The sequence below is a fragment of the Scyliorhinus torazame genome, chromosome 16, assembly GCF_047496885.1.
Source record: "Scyliorhinus torazame isolate Kashiwa2021f chromosome 16, sScyTor2.1, whole genome shotgun sequence".
NCBI classification, from domain to species: Eukaryota; Metazoa; Chordata; class Chondrichthyes; order Carcharhiniformes; family Scyliorhinidae; genus Scyliorhinus; species Scyliorhinus torazame.
In genome coordinates this window covers 5,515,427-5,531,021 of record NC_092722.1, presented here as the reverse complement: position 1 = coordinate 5,531,021, position 15,595 = coordinate 5,515,427, and the positions used below count along the sequence as shown (strand labels likewise).

Below are 15,595 nucleotides of genomic sequence, written 5' to 3'. Positions count from 1 at the left end.
AGAGAGAGAGAGAGAGGGGGGCCAGGAGAGAGAGAGAGAGAGAGGGGGGCCAGGAGAGAGAGAGAGAGAGAGGGGGGCCAGGAGAGAGAGAGAGAGAGGGGGGCCAGGAGAGAGAGAGAGAGAGGGGGGTCAGGAGAGAGAGAGAGAGAGGGGGGCCAGGAGAGAGAGAGAGAGAGGGGGGCCAGGAGAGAGAGAGAGGGGGGCCAGGAGAGAGAGAGAGGGGGGCCAGGAGAGAGAGAGAGGGGGGCCAGGAGAGAGAGAGAGGGGGGCCAGGAGAGAGAGAGAGGGGGGCCAGGAGAGAGAGAGAGGGGGGCCAGGAGAGAGAGAGAGGGGGGCCAGGAGAGAGAGAGAGGGGGGCCAGGAGAGAGAGAGAGGGGGGCCAGGAGAGAGAGAGAGGGGGGCCAGGAGAGAGAGAGAGGGGGGCCAGGAGAGAGAGAGAGGGGGGCCAGGAGAGAGAGAGAGGGGGGCCAGGAGAGAGAGAGAGGGGGGCCAGGAGAGAGAGAGAGGGGGGCCAGGAGGCAGGAGAGAGAGAAGAGGGTGGGGGGGTGAGGAGCGGGAGGAGAGGGTGGGGGGGTGAGGAGCGGGAGGAGAGGGTGGGGGGGGTGAGGAGAGGGTGGGGGGGGTGAGGAGAGGGTGGGGGGGGGTGAGGAGAGGGTGGGGGGGGTGAGGAGAGGGTGGGGGGGGGTGAGGAGAGGGTGGGGGGGGTGAGGAGAGGGTGGGGGGGGGTGAGGAGAGGGTGGGGGGGGTGAGGAGAGGGTGGGGGGGTGAGGAGAGGGTGGGGGGGGTGAGCAGAGGGGTGGTGAGGGAGAGCAGAGGGGTGGTGAGGGAGGAGAGGGGGTTGAGGGAGGACGGGGGTTGGGGGTGAGGAGGAGGGGGTTGAGAGGAGGTGGGTGGGGGTGGGGGTGAGGCGGAGGAGGAGGGGAGGTGGGAGAGGGCAGAGAGGTGGGCTGGGGTAGGGAGGGTGAGGGGTGCGGAGGGGATGGGGAGGGAGGGGGTAGGAGGACGGGGCGAGGAAGTGGAGGTGTGAGGGGTGAGTTGGGAGGGCGGTCCAGGATGGGGGAGGGGAGGTAAGAGTAGGGAGGGTGTGGAGGTGGGTGGAGGGGTGAGGAGGATGTGCTAGTGGGGTAGAGGAGGGCGATGAGGGAATGGTGGTGGTGAGGCGGTGCGAGTGTTGCTAATGTCTGTGCCCATTTGACCGTAAAGCCCATTAACTTGGTGAGATTTTGCAATAATCTGTATTGTCACTTTATTTTGTACTGGTCTGTGAATGACTAGATTTATTGAATCCCTCACTTGTCATGTGGGATTAGATTAGATCTGAATTGTTAGTTCATCACAATTATGATCCTGGAATATCCAGTATTGTCTTGGTTGAGCAATGTCATTGGTAATAGGTCTCGGCACGAGCTCATCAACCAAATGTATTGGGGCAGAATTTGATAAATTTATTGATGGATGCATCATTCTTGAAGGCCCAGTTCAATTAGGCTCCTTATATCCAAGATCTCTGCTTTAACTAATATTTTGGTGCGGTTAATTGAAACGTCCAACATGAGGAAATTGACCATGGATGCAAGAAAACCTGGAAGAACAGTCATGTGCTCCAACAAGCCTACAATAATCTCTCTCCACGCACAACTTCCCACTACTGTCCTTGACTGGCCCTACTCTTACCCTAGTCATTCTTTTATTCCTGACATATCTATAGAAAGCTTGAGGGTTCTCCTTGATCCTACCTGCCAAAGACTTCTCATGTCCCCTCCTGGCTCTTCTTAGCTCTCTCTTTAGGTCCTCCCTAGCTAACTTGTAACTCTCGAGCCCCTTAACTGAACCTTCATGTCTCATCTTTACATAAGCCTCCTCCTTCCTCTTGACAAGTGTTTTGACTGCTTTAGTAAACCACGGTTCCCTTGCTCGACCACTTCCTCCCTGCCTGACAGGTACATACTTATCAAGGACACGCAGTAGCTGTTCCTTGAACAAGCTCCACATTTCCATTGTGCCCATCCCCTGCAGTTTTCCTCTCCATCCGATGCATCCTAAGTCTTGCCTCATCGCATCATAATTGCCTTTCCCCAGATATAACTCTTGCCCTGCGGTATATACCTATCCCTTTCCATCACTAAAGTTAACGTAATCGAATTGTGGTCACTCACCAAAGTGATCATCTACCTCCAAATCTAACACCTGTCCTGGTTCATTACCCAGTACCAAATCCAATATGGCCTCGCCTCTCGTTGACACATACTGTGTCAGGAAACCCTCCTGCACACATTGGACAAAAACGGACCCATGTAAAGTACTCGAACTATAGCGTTTCCAGTCAATATTTGGAAAGTTAAAGTCCCCCATAACAACTACCCTGTTGCTTTCGCTCCTATCCAGAATCATCTTTGCAATCCTTTCCTCTAATCTCTGGAACTTTTCGGAGGCCTATAGAAAACCCCTAACAGGGTGACCTCTCCTTTCCTGTTTCTAATCTCAGCCCATACTACCTCAGTAGACGAGTCCTCATCAAACGTCCTTTCTGCCACCGTAATACTGTCCTTGACTAACAATGCCACCCCTCCCCTTGTTTTACTACCTTCCCTGAGCTTACTGAAATATCTAAACCCCGGCACCTGCAACAACCATTCCTGTCCCTGCTCTATCCATGTCTCCGAAATGGCCACAACATTGAAGTCTCAGGTACCAACCCATGTCGCAAGTTCACCCACCTTATTCCGGATGCTCCTGGCATTGAAGAAGACACACTTTAAACCACCTTCCTGCCTGCCGGTACACTCCTGCAACTTTGAAACCTTACTCATGACCTCACTACTCTCAACCTCCTGTATACTGGAGCTACAATTCAGGTTCCCAAGCCCCTGCTGAACTAGTTTAAACCCTCCCGAAGAGCATTAGCAAATTTCCCCCCCAGGATATTGGTACCCCTCTGGTCCAAAATGAGCCCTAATTATCCAGAAATCTGAAACCCTCCCTCCTGCACCATCCCTGTAGCCACGTGTTCAACTCCTCTCTCTCCCTATTCCTCGTCTCGCTAGCATGTGGCACGGGTAACAACCCAGAGATAATAACTCTTGTTTGTCCTGGATCTAAGTTTCCACCCTAGCTCCCTGAATTCCTGCCTTACAGTCCTATCCCTTTTCCTACATATGTCATTGGTACCTATGTAGACCACGATTTGGGGCTGCTCCCCCTCCCCCTTAAGGATCCCGAAAACACGATCCGAGACATCACGCATCCGGGCACCTGGGAGGCAACACACCAACCGCGAGTCTCTCGTTCCCACAGAATCTCCTATCTATCCCCCTAACTATGGATTCTCCAATGACTAATGCTCTACTCCTCTCCCCCCTTCCCTTCTGAGCAACAGGGACAGACTCTGTGCCAGAGACCTGTACCCCATGGCTTACCCCTGGTAAGTCCCCCCCCCCCCCCCCCCCCCCCCCAACAGTATCCAAAGCGGTATACTTGTTACTAAGGGGAACGACCACAGAGGATTCCTGTACTGACTGCTTCCTCCCAGCCCCTCTCACCGTCACCCATCTATCTTTATTCTTCAGAGTAACTACATCCCTGAAGCTTCTATCTATGACCACCTCTGCCTCCCGAATGATCCGAAGTTCATCCAGCTCCAGTTCCCTAACGCGGTTTCTGAGGAGCTGGAGATAGATGCACTTCCCACAGATGAAATCAGCAGGAACACTGACGGCGTCCCTCACTTCAAACATTCTGCAGGAGGAACATTGCACTACCTTCCCTGCCATCCCCTCTAGATAAAAAAAGAAAGAGCTTACCTGTTATTCACTCTCCTCAGCAAGCCGTGGACTGAATTCGCAGCCGCCACGTGAGTATCCCGACCGGCTGGAGCACATTAGTTCCACCCCGTCGGGACTTCGGCTGGTCGGGGCAGAGAATGGCTGAGTGGGCCTCTGGCAATGCCCCCAGGTAGGTCCCAGGCGGTGTACGCCTCTTTTTGGGGCCCACAGAATTAGGGAACCGGCGCCGGTCCCGATTTCCTGCGGGAACATGGATTCTCCGCCCCCGTGCCTGCCGCGATTTCGGCGTGAGGGTGCGGAGAATCCAGCCCATGGTTTTCCCTAATTCCCTGTGAAGTGACTGTGAACCAGTTACTACCAGACATTCTATCATCAGCATATCAGAAGTACTGGGAGCAGGTAATAGAAGGACTGTGTCAATGTTGCAGGCACCTTGAGCACAATTTGGACTCGACCCAAGTTATTTTAACAATTCCTCAATGATCCGTGCGCTACTCTGCTTGTTCTACTGAGGAAAAGGATGGGTGGGCCTTCTTAGAAACTGGTGCACTGTGATTTTTCAGATGTGCGTCTTGAACTGTGTTTCTTCCTTGGATCGTGATTTGAACCTCGGTTATTCAGGTTGAATGATGGTGAAACTCAGAACAGTTGTTACCATCCATCTGCACCAATGTCAAATCAATCATGTTTGGTTGCAAAACACTATTGAGTTTATGGCTGATGATGAATGTGATTGAATGCCCTTGCAGGCTTCCCCGTGTGTTGGTCACTGGTGTCTGATTGAAATTACTTGGTTTGCAGCAGGTCCGCACAACCTGCGAGGTTTTAAAAAATGTTTTCACTCTCAGACTTTGGTGCATTTTAAATTCTACTAGCATATCTCCTGTGCTCATGTTAAATTGGAGGATATGTTTTCTGTTGTGCTAATGACCTTGTAGATAGGTTTTTGAGCTATGATTTTGTGGTTTAATACATATAATTTTAGAACGGCGTCAGCGTGGAAGAAGGCCCTTCAAACTGTTGTTTGTACCGGCCCTCTTCCGTTTCAGATAACGATCCAATTTCCCCTTGAACACTTTGATTAGGCCTGCCCCCCCCCTCCACACACACTGGAAGCGTATAGTAGAACATAACCACTCGCTGTGAGGCATTGTTCCTCAGTTTGTCAATGACGTTAAATGTGAGTCATCTGGTTCCTAATTCTTCCACAATGGGAACGGTTTTTCATGTTTAATTTCAGACCGTCGTGATTTTGAGTGTGTCTACCAAATCTCCTCTCCAGCTCCTTTTCTCCGAGCAGAAGAGACCCAACTTCTCCAATCTTCCTACGCAACTCCAGTTCCTCATCCCTGGACTATTCTTGTGAATTTTTTCTGCACCCTCTTGAATGCCTTCACACCCTTTAAAGTGTGGTGTCCAGAACTGGAAGCAAATACTCCAGCTGAGAAAAAAAACTGTGTTTTGTGTAGGGTTACCATAACCTTTTAAAAGAAAAAAATATTGAGTAGACAATTATTTTTTTTTCCAATTAAGGGGCAATTTAGCATGGCCAATCCATCAACTCTGAGCCGAAGTTCCTCGAGCAACCAACACTTACTACAGTTGTGTTCACTGGGAACCACGATGGTGTCCACCAGCTCCCACATCATTCAGATCCAACACGTCGCCTGGCCTTTCATCTCTATTTTATTTTATAAATTTTTAATTAAAAAAAAAGTTCCGATGGGTTTTTAGTTTTCGTCACCTAAAATATTTCTCCTTTTTACCTTTTAATCTGAAAGCAATTTACAATAGATACACTTTTGCAATACTTATCAGCCAATGAATTTACCAATTTACTGTGATGCCATTTCCTGCATTGATTTTCAAACTTAGACTGGTGCCGAGTAGAGGAGTCCCTCGTGGGTCCAGCTGTCTCCGTTTATCCCTATTTCACCTAACTCCCTGTTTCACCAAACTCCAGCTACACTCTGATGTAGCAAGGCAGCGCTCGGTGCAGAGTGCAGGTCCACTCTCTTGATTGTTAGATGGCAGATTATATATTGGTTTTTGTATACGATTGTTGAAAACGTTTCTGGTAATATGTTAAAATTTTAATTCGGAGAAAGCAGGCACTGGCAACATCTCTCTGCTGTGCCGTAAAGGTGCCTGGAGCATTGCCTTTGCGGTGGCAATGAGTCAACAGCCTGTTTAATATCTGTCTCAATTTTAATTTTGATTGACTTCAATCATCTACCTGATATCGCATTATGCTAACATCTGTCCCAATGACATTTGACAGGCCATGAAAGGTGGTGACGATCAGGAAGTGCAGGTAAGCTGGGTGATTGCCCAGCGTTTGAGAGAGGCAGCAATGAAGAAAAGACAGTTAAAGAGCTCAGGTAGGCAAGTTGTAAGTAGTGGAGAAAGTAGGCAGGCTTTGGACCAATCTGAGGTCATCTACCATCAAACAGTAGTGTAAGTGAGGTTTTCATTGCAGGTCACTATGAGCAAGCTTTACTCTACAGAAGAGAGTTGACAATTGACATGAGAGGCAGGTGGTCAGTGGGGCGCTCAGAGGTTATAGATACATAGGAGATAGGAGCAGGAGGAGGCCTTTTGGCCCTTTGAGCCTGCTCCGCCATTCATCGCGATCATGGCTGATCATCCAATTCAAAAGCCTAATCCTGCTTTCTCCCCATAACCTTTAATCCCATTCTCCCCAAGTGCTATATCTAGCCGCTTCTTGAATATATTCAATGATTTAGCATCAACTACTTATGGACATTTGAAAGAGAAATGGGCAGTTGCTTTGTGAGGATAATGTAAAAGCAGTGGGGCAAGGGGCATTGAAGAGAGCTTGGCAAGTGAGGCTATTGAAAAATAAAAATATTCCAGTGGTTAAGCAGCCAGTGTATCTCTAGGAGATGAATAGAAAACCAAGTTCACGGTATTAGAGCTCTGGACAAAAGCATTAATTTGAAAGCCAGGTTAAGGGCAGAGATGAATGATCTGTAAATTTGAAGCCATTAAAAGATTATTGATGATATGAAAATTTTATTCCAAAATATGTTTTGGATATTTAGGAATTTTAGTTACTGAGGTACAAATGAGGCACAAAATATTTTCAGAAAATAATTTGATTTCTGGAACAACTATAATACAGGGACATCTCCAAGCCAGAGGCTCTAATTGCACATTGTGCTATGGTCCCCGAAGAGACCGATAATCTTTAAAAAGAAATTTAAACTTCCAGTTAATACCTGAATGGATGACACATCAAGATTTCACTGTCAAAGGTGTTTACTGTAACAAACAGACTAAAAGCACTATTGACCAAACACTATTTTAGTAGACAACTAGTATTTCAGACTGCAGAACAGAACTTTTAACACGTTAAAAAAGTCTGGTATATTGTACATTACTACTGCTCTTTAAATAGGTATTCCGTATTCCTGGAACCAGTCCTTAATGATTTTACCTCCTAATGTTTACTTCTGATCTTTTCCTTTCCCAATCTGGAAACTTTGAACTCCAGAACTGTCTCCAAGGTGCAAATTTTCCTGGAGACCTTTCCCTCTAACTAAAGCTAGGCAAATCTTCCTGCCTTGTTTTAACTTCTCACAAATTTAGTCTTTATTATTTGAATGGGAGCTTCCTTCACTGCCGGCATTCTTGCATGGTACACTGACTTGCTGCATTTAGCTGCTCTCCCTTTCCTGGATCCTAGTAGAATAACTGAGCCTGTGAGGTTTCAGGGATATCTTGGAAACCCTTCTCTGAAAGCCCATTTCCATCATGGCATTAATCTCACGGGCCTTGTGTCCAGTTGAAATGCTGATTAGCCATGCTTGACAGTCCAACTTATTTTCATCCTGGAACTAAATGGACAGCTTAAAGCACAGCTGTTCAAGAAAATGATAGTTTAAACACTTGTAAACATAGAATTTACAGTGCAGAAGGAGGCCATTTGGCCCATCGGGTCTGCACCGGCTCTTGGAAAGAGCACCCGACCCAAGGTACACACCTCCACCCTATCCCCATAACCCAGTAACCCCACCCAACACTAAGGGCAATTTTGGACATTAAGGGCAATTTAGCATGGCCAATCCACCTAACCTGCACATCTTTGGACTGTGGGAGGAAACCGGAGCACCCGGAGGAAACCCATGCACACACTGGGAGAATGTGCAGACTCCGCGGACACAGACAGTGACCCAAGCCGTCTGGACTTTGGAGACTCAGTCTAGCATGCAAGCTGTTGCAATTGTTTCCAAGTGTAAGCCCCTTGCACTTGCCAGTAAAATGATCTGGGGCCCCATTAATCTCTAACAAACAAATCAACCACAAAGACTTGCTGTCAGGGTGATTTCAGAACAGGTCATCTGACCACCCCCCCCCCCCTTCATTTTACCCTAAATTAACGACACAGTCCCAAAACATAATCTTGTATACCTCAATTGTAAAAATTGATAGGAGCTAATTTACACCAGACATGAATATTTTTATCTTTTTTATTTGCTTTTTAAAAATATAAATTTAGAATACCCAATTATTTTCCAATTAAGGGGCAGTATAGCGTGGTCAATCCACCTACCTTGCACATCTTTAGATTGTGGGGGTGAGACCCTCGCAGACACTGGGAGAATGCACAAACTCCACACAGACAATGACCCAGAGCCGGGATCGACCCAGGTCCTCGGTGCTGTGAGGCAGCAGCGCTAACCACAGCACCACCATGCCGCCTTATCAGATATGAATATTTACATAGATAAGATCAGCAGTTTGTAAAGTTTTTTTGGGAAGGAAATATATTGCAGATGAAAGCCTTTCTAATAAGATTATAGATAAATTCTGATTCTGCAGTCCTGATTCTGCAGTCCATTTAGTTTCATTTTTCTTGGTGCGATATTACAGATTTGTTGTGGCACATATGCAACAACAATATTCTAGTAATTGTTATTGGCATCATTATCTTTTTTTAGAGGTTTGTTTAGTATTTTCAAGACCTTTTATGCAGCGAGCAAACTGTGCTGGAGTACAGAGATTGTAGAGAAATGTTATTGTGCAATCTTTAAATTTCGTACTTCTCATTCATGAGCAATGGAGCTTTGCAAAATAATTAAGTTTAGTACAACTCAGAAGATTTAGGTAGTTGTTTTGTTTTGCTCTGGTTAGATGCAGCCGTAAACCTATTCTGCTAGTCACATTTCATTGCTGCTGAATTATTCTTGACTCTCCCTTTATTTCAATTCACAGTGCCATGTATAATTACCTAAACTGAGACCGGTCATCCTTTGTTAGTGCTCCTTTGAGAAATGATGACGTATGGAAATTAACAAAGATGGCTGCCCAGGAAACCATTCTCTTTTTAAAAATATTTTTATTCAAAACAACAATTGATTAACCTCTCCATAAGGGAAGGTGACGGAATCAGAATAAATGAAGAAAGCTCCTTGCGTACAAAACTGCGCACATTAAAGTACCCAAATACCCCTTTGCAAAAAACGCCCTGCGAACCCAAGGAGTCTTAACCAGCCCAAGTAAAAATAGAAATCAATTTGTTAATCCTATCTCGTAGCGTGCGTTGACTTGGAATTTACTTGGTCTGGCGTAGCTGCTAGGCAGGTCTCTCCTCGCTGAGAGCCAAGGCCAAGAGAGCGATACTCTCTTGGGGAATCCTTTTTATACCCCAAAAGTGCTTCGCGCGCTTTTGGGCGGGCCTTGAACTTGGCCCCAATTAATTGGGCTGTTTCCCAATTGTTCCTATCGATTTTCCTCCAATAGAGGGGTGGGTTCCCTGGTTGCTGGGTGTGTCCTATGTGGCCGTTGGTTTGCTTTGTTTTAGTTTCCTCTGGCGCCGGGATGTCTGGCTTAGCATTGTTTACCTAAATGTTGCCTTTTGTTCCCGGGGTTGGCTCATTAGTATGTAAATGGCTTAGCAGTACCGGTCCTGTCTGAGAGCTAAGGCTCTAATCAACAGACAGACCTTGCACCTGCTTGCTTTTTCGGTATTGTCCAGTTTTCCCTGCATTCTTTGCAAGTGTCCATTTTGTAATCGAGACGTGGCCATCCCAGATGGCTGCACTTTCTCCTATTCCCTGGGGAAAAGTGCCTTGATTACCGTACTCTGTTGAAACAACAGTGGGCCATTGCCTGCTTTTGTTCACTTTGATGGGTGACGAATATTCCAAATTTACTATAGTGGCAAAAATACCAGTTCGGCTGCACACTTCAATCAAAAGCAAATTTTTATCTTGACCAAAGAATTCTATTATTTTAGTAATGTGGATGAATTCAGTTTTTCTTTGGATTGTATTAACCAAACGTAGCCCTCATCCTACAAACAGGGCCATCTACCTTTCCATTCACACTGAAAATACCAGCATAATGTTCTGAAATTCGAATGAATAAAATGGTTTTCATCAGTTGCAAAACTATAATTTTTCTGAGGATACAATAAATGATGAGTACAAGTTTAAGAAAATTACATTTAAAAAAAAAACATTCTCCACAATAAACAGTTTTCAGCACTTAATAATTTTGGAGGAAATTAGGTGAGAAACATTGTGGTTTCATTCTGTGTGGGTTACTTGATCAAGTTTATTAGAATGTATTTTTAAAAACATCCTTCCATTAGAAATTGTAAATTAGCTGTTTAGTTGGCTCCTTTTGTATATTTATTGTAGTGCGTGCTTGAAAGTAATTGAACAATTGATTTAAAGGGACTGCCAATTAAAAACCTACCTACCTCAAATTTGTTTAGTGATTCCACAGATTTAATGACCCTTTGAGTGAACTAATCCCTCCTCATTTCTTTTAAACCTGCCACCCCTTTCACATCCAACAAGTGAAACATCCACTCTACGTCTATGCTGTCAATCCCCTTAAGCAGCTTGTATACCTCCATTAGATCTCCTCTCATTCTTCTAAACTCCAGTGAGGAAAGGCCTAAACTGCTCAATCTCTACTTGTAAGACAAGTCGTTAATGGAATCAATTTAGTGAACCTTCTCTGAACAGTCTCTATTATATTTATAGCCTTAAGAAAGGGGATCAAAACAGTGTGCAGTACTCCAGATGCAGTCTCACCAATGCCCTATACAGTTATAACAGCACTTCCCTACTTTTATACTCTTTTCCATTAGCAATGAATGCCAAAATGCCTTATTACCTGTTGCACCTACATATTAACTGTCTACCATTCGTCCACTAGGGCACTCAGACCCCTCTGTACTGAAGCATTTTGAAGTTTCTCTCCCATTTAAATAATAAGTTGCCTTTTGTTCCTTTGACCAAAATGGATAACCTCACACTTATCCATGTTAAATTCCATCTGCCGAATTTTGGTTCACTCACCTCACCTAATCATATACTTCTGTAAATTACTTATTTCCTCATTGTAACTTGCTGTCATCTACTAATTACCTTCTACTCTGTGCATCCGCTTATTATAGATTGTAAAAAGTTGGGGCCTGAGGCATTGAAGTGTCTGATCACCCATGATATTTAATGGTGGAGCAGGCTTGATGGGCTGAATGGCCTACTGCTTTTCATATGTTCTTTATTAAATTACCCTTTTTATTATTTGACTACCTGTCAACTTTTCCATCAAAAGTTCTTATGTGCATATTTATAATCAATTTAAACTTGTCCCTGTGTATTACACTCTCCTGCCAGTGATAGCAATGCAGTGAATCGGTTTCCTATTTCTCAGTTCCTCAGTCTGGTGCTCCAACCAATTTTAATTTTCCGCTTTCCAGATTGCCGTTGACTTAGGGCGTCCTGTCAGATTAATATTTGTCTGTATTAGTGAACTACAGAAAGACTTGGCCACTGACTTGCTGGCGTGATTTTTCTGTTCTGTTGTCATCCCATTTTGTAGTTTTATTTTAGATGTACCTCTCTTTCCTTTGACTCTCTAATCACACTGTTCCCCAGCTGAAAAGGATGATAAACTCCACTGACAATAGCAAATTACTGCGGGTGCTGGATTCTGAAACGAAAACAGAAAATGCTGGGCAATCTCAGCAGGTCTGACAGCATCTGGGGAGAGAAAACGGAGCTAACGTTTCGAGTCTGGATGATTCTTTGTCAAAGCTTGAAGTAATTTGAAGTAACAACAGGAAGTGGTGGAAGGCCCAGGCCAGTGAGAATCTAGAAAGCTCTGATGAACGATAGAGAGGCTGCTCTAAACTCAGTCACTTCATTCGAATTATGTCATAATTCATTTTTAATCAATAAATTTCCCACTGTGCTATTATTTATGTGGCTCAATCCAAGTTATTAGTAATTAAATTTAGTGCAATTAACAATTTTGGATTATCAAGAGAACAACCAAAACAACATTCATTTTCACTTTACAGGCGCTCACTGACCTGCTGTCCATTTATCATGTTTTCTCTATATATTTCCGTTCAACGTTGTTTTTTTAAAAAAAAACGTACATCAAAAAGGTACAAATACCTGAAATGTTCCTGAGCTCTGCGCAGCTTATTAAATCACAGGACCATGCTGTATTAGTCTTAGAAATATGGATTCCTTAGAGAGGGTTAAAAATACGAAGTAAATTTCTCAAAAAACTTCAAACTTCACAATTGTACATGCAGTGAAATTTAACTTTTGATATTTTTTCCCCACCTAGTCAGTTTAAAAAAACAAACAAACAAGCCTGCTTAAATTAGTACAGGGATTGCTCGTAATGTTCTTAACGATTTTTAGATTGAAATCGGTATACTTGTACAGTACAACCTACTTGAGATCATTGCTAAAATCGTGTTTGGAAAAGTTAGGCTGATTGCCTGTGTTTTGCTTTACAAATTGGACAGGGAAGTTGTTAGTCAGGTTTTACTCATTAGTCTATTCAGCATAAGATTAACTCTGTAAATTAAAAAAAAAAAACATTTTAAATGACTAGGAATGTTGGTATTTTGAAGTATCAAACATGGTCACACCTCGTATCATCTGAAATAATCCAAATTCGGGAAAAGGGGCAGCCATTCTTCCAACAGACGTGAAACTCTTTTTGGGATGGGCACAAATGATGGTTGTTGCTGGGCAGCAGCAGCAATTGTGTCATTTGTCATGTCAGAGCTCACCACCATAAAACACAACCAGGACTCTTGCTTTCTGTTATTTTCAGTACAACCCCAGTTGAACAACCTTCATATTTAACATAGTCAAATGTGTTAGGACAAGTAATGTTTTTTTTCAATATAGCATGTGCCCCAGGGAAAGTGATGTTTTGTAAGCTGTTTATATGCTTTGCTTTTTGCAGGCTGTTTGTCTTGTTTCAAACTGGGTGAAACCTATCTGTTACTACATGACCATGAAGTGAAAATATGGCTTGGGAATTGACTGGTCCTTTCTTACTTACAACTGACACACAATAGAGTTGCTATTCATTCAGATTCCAACTCACTGACTGTTGTGACAAAACTAGTCCTGTTGCCCCCGTTGAACATCATTCCTGTGTGTCGAATTGCCATAGACATCTTTCACAGTAGCTCGCTAGAATGAGGAATTTTATTTTCTGTTTGGATGCTCTTCATTAGGCATTACACGGTGAGTGGAGTTGATGTGCTCGTGTTGACCAGTTGGTCAGTCTGATTGTTGCAATTATACTGATAGGCAGACATTCGAGTTTCAGCAGCTTTATAAGAATGATTTATTTGCTTCTGGATGCTGTGGTTTTATGCTGTAAATGAATAATGACATGTCTGTTTGATCATAACCTGCTATCTGTCACTGAGAATGCTGGTAATGTGGGATATGACAGACTGTAGCGCCACACATTGCTAATTCACACTTGGCCTGAATCTTTCATTTGAACAATATTATAGGATCATAGAATGATACAAAATAGGCATTTGGCCTATTATCCCTTTGACATTGCTTTGCCCTGTAATTTAATGTCATATAAATGTTCTTAATGATTTTTAGATTGAAATCGGTATACTTGTACAGTATAACCTATTTGAGATCATTGCTAAAATCGTGTTTGGAAAAGTTAGGCTAATTTCCTGTGTTTTGCTTTACAAATTGGACAGGGAAGTTGATAGTCAGGTTTTAGTCATTAGCCTATTCAGCATAAGATTAACTCTGTAAATTTTAACAAAGCATTTTAAATGGCTGTGTATTTACTTAAAATTTTTTTTAGAGTACCCAATTATTATTTTTTCCAATCAAGGGGCAATTTAACGTCGGCAATCTCCCTACCAAGCGCATCTTTTTGTGTTGTGGGGGTGAGACCCACGCAGACACTGGGAGAATGGCTGTGTGTATTTACAGTTATAGGTTCGTATCATAGATTCTAAATGTGGTTGACTCTGAATTGCCCTCTGAAATGGCCTAGCAAGCCACTCTGTTGAAGTGCAATTAGGGATGGACAACAAATGCTAACTTGGCCAGTGACACTCGCATCCCATGAAAAGTATCATCAACTTGTGGGTCTTGTGGGTGCCAAGCTGAGTTTAGGGACAGTCAGTGCCTGCAACTTCCAAGTTTTCCAAGTTAACCGAGCTGTAAACTTTGTTAGAATTTGTTGCTAACCTTTGGTTGGCTCTTAGTAAATGTTGCTCGTTGTGTCTTTACTTAGTTTGCTCTGTTTTATAACCTTTGCTCTAGAATCGCCAGGTATCTTTATGATACCACCACGAGGTTCAAGTTCAAGTGCTGATCAATAACTCAATACATCAGTTAGTATGTTTCAAATCAAAACACATTTATTATACACAGTCAATCACTACTTATGTATAAAACTCTACTTACTAGACTATCTCTAACACTAAAAGGCCTATACTTAGCTTTGGAACTGGCCCACCAGGTCAGGGGAACAAATGGCCTTTTGTCCGATTCTGAGTCTGCAGGCTTCAAAACAGGTATAGACTGGTAGCTAGGAGCGCCTATCTCGTAGCGTGCGTTGACTGGAGACTTACTTGGTTGGTGCAGCTACTAGGCAGGTCACGGTCAAGGGTTGTTTCGAGCTGCTGAGAGACCCTGCCCAGAAGGACGAATTGAACTTGGGGACTCTATTTTTTATAGTCCCCAGGGGCTTCATGCCCTTTTGGGCGGACCCCGTACCTGGTTCCAAGTGATTGGACTGCGTTCTGATCACTTTGATCGATTTCTCCAATACTGGAGCTGTTCCCTGATAGCTGGGTCGTTCCTAAGTGTCCGTTGGCCTTCCTTTGTCTTGGCACCTGCTGGCGCCGAGGAGTCTGGCTTGGCCTTGTTTACCTTAAATGTTTCCAATTGTTCCCGGGGATCGCTCATTAATATGCAGATGGTTGTTAGTTTCAGTGCTGTCTGGGTTCCTGCAAGTTCTGATATACAGGAAACTTTGCACCTGCTTATTTTTCCTGGCTTGGCTGAATTTCCCCGCATTCTTTGCGGATCGCCATTTTAAGTCGGGAAGTGGCCAACCCAGGTGGCTACAAATTAACTCAGGTAATTGCTGTCATTAAATGTAAAGATACTTGTACCTTTATGAAACGGATTTTCAGTCTGCTGTTCAATTTGGGAATGTTTGCTATTAAAAGCTGTTGGTTGATATTGGTTGACATGCCCCGAGCTCATGGCGCCGAGGACCCGGGTTCGCTGACCTGTGTTATAGTGCAGTTTTGCCTATTTGGAATGTTTGGAATTTTGTCTGTTTGGAATTTTATTGTTTTTTAAAAATAAATTTTAGAGTATCCAATTATTTTTTTCCAATTAAAGGACAATTTAGCGTGGCCAATCCACTTAACCACATCTTTTGGGTTGTGGTGGGATGGGCATGCAGACACGGGGAGAATGTGAAAACTCCACACAGACAGTGACCCTGGGCCGGGATAG

General features: G+C 44.0%; 1 protein-coding gene across 2 annotated transcripts in view; it reads left to right on the top strand.

Moving 5' to 3' along the window:
* Positions 1-15,595, top strand: part of mib2 (MIB E3 ubiquitin protein ligase 2) — a 298,873-nt gene that overhangs the window by 7,871 nt on the left and 275,407 nt on the right. Inside the window, exon 1 of one of the 2 annotated variants that reach the window (XM_072477843.1) lies at positions 6,058-6,163. The exons of the other annotated variant lie outside the window; for it this stretch is intronic. The gene's annotated coding sequence lies outside the window, so the exon portion shown is untranslated. Of the gene's footprint in view, positions 1-6,057; positions 6,164-15,595 lie in introns of those variants that run through there. 2 annotated transcript variants of the gene reach the window in all.